Genomic DNA, 1,745 nt, shown 5'->3' with positions numbered 1-1,745 from the left:
AAGTGTAGACGAGTTTAAGAGAACCAGCAGGGATGGTGAGTCAGCCAGGACTGGGGACAGTGAGAAGCCGTTGCCACCGCTTGCCTGGGGAGGGACAGTGGCCCCCGAATCCAGCAAGGGCGGTGGCCAAGCTCTCTTTGGGAGCCGTGAGCCACGGTGGAGGGACACAGGGGGACACAGGTCCCCAAACCCATGGCCCAGAAGGGAGGGGGTGCGGAGAACAAACACCCCGACCGCTTTCTCCCTCTGCACTTTCTCCTCTGCTGCCCCCCGCCAGCCAGGAGCCACAGGACAGGAGCCTGGGTGATGTCATCCACAGGGGTGGCCTCTCGGGACGAGACAGGGCAGGGAAGGCTGGAGAGGAAGACGGGGCGGAAACCGCATCGGGCCCTCGGGGTTTTCCCTGCAGCAGACCTCAGGCACGGCCCCGCTCGTGCACCAAAACCAGCTTTCTGACTTCGAGAGTTCGGGAAAGGGGCCGGGAGCAGCAGTCCTCGATGCCCCCTGGGCTGCTTCTGTGCGGTGGTCCACTCCCCCCACCGCCCGGCTGCCCCGGACACAGGGGCCTTGCCTCGTCCTGGGAATCCCCTCCTCCAGGAAAAGGAGCGTCCTCTGGTCTGACACACAGTCAAGGGGGTCCACAGAGCTGACAGCCCTTCGGCCTGACCACACACAAGGAAGCAGCCGGCCGGCACCCCCCATAGTCACGCTCGATAAGCCCCCCGCCCCCCGCACAGCACTGAGCCCACGAGATGCGGAGAGGTGGGGCTTCACCCCAGAAGCAGACGGGGACTCGGAACAGTGACCCCAGGCCGAGAGGCTGGACACCCAGGAGGCAGGAGCTGGAACAGACGTCCTGCGAGCACATCCTTCCTCCTCGCGGATCGCCAGGTGAGGCGCTGCTATGACCCAGACGACCTTGGAGCCGGGCTCCCAGACGTGACAACGCCCCCCACACTTGTGAGCAGCTCCCGTGTGACAGCGGTTTGGACACAGGAGTAAGGCACAGCCCCACCCGGAGAAGCCCCTGCCCTGGGTCAAGGCCAGAGTTCCAACCGCTGCGCCATGATTCCCCCGGAGGCTCGAAGTTCCGGAGCCGGGTCTCAGCTCCGCCGCCCAGCTGGAGGTGCGAGAGGGACACGTGTCTTCGTTTACACAGAAAATACCAGAGACGACGTGGGGCCCAGAGAGGGGGGCGAGGGGGCCCTTCCTTGGGACTCGTGCTTCCGGGGGCCACCGTATTACAAACGGCCACGCACAGATCCCCGTAAGGGGTCACGGGGGCCCCTCTGTCCCCGGAGAGTCCGCCTGGTGTCACCCAACCTGCACCCTCGGTGCCCCTCCCGTGAGACACGCCGGCGGGCTGCAGGGAGGCGGCGCCCAGGACGGAAGCAACTGGTTCTTGCCCCAACTGGGGGCATTTTGCCGTTGTACCAAGTATCTATTTTCTTGCTCTCTTTCCGATTTGTGCTTCTGGAAACCCTCACAAATTAGCCTGGTATTCACGACAGCTGCACGTGGCAGCGAGGGCACATTTCACAGTATTACCTGATTCCTATCAATCGATCTCTACACAGATCTCTTCCTAACAGGTGACGAGCGATACGAATTATTTACTTTGGCAGCGAGGGGGAGGGTGAACACCAGGACTGCAAAGGGTGTTACTTTTATGAGACGTACGTGAAAGGATTTAACTTTTTTTTTTTAACAAATTTAAACATTTCAGCTTGATTTAAATAGTTTTG

The sequence above is a fragment of the Panthera tigris genome, chromosome B3, assembly GCF_018350195.1.
Source record: "Panthera tigris isolate Pti1 chromosome B3, P.tigris_Pti1_mat1.1, whole genome shotgun sequence".
NCBI classification, from domain to species: Eukaryota; Metazoa; Chordata; class Mammalia; order Carnivora; family Felidae; genus Panthera; species Panthera tigris.
The sequence above is the reverse complement of the archived record's forward strand: the minus strand, read 5'-3'. Positions refer to the sequence as shown.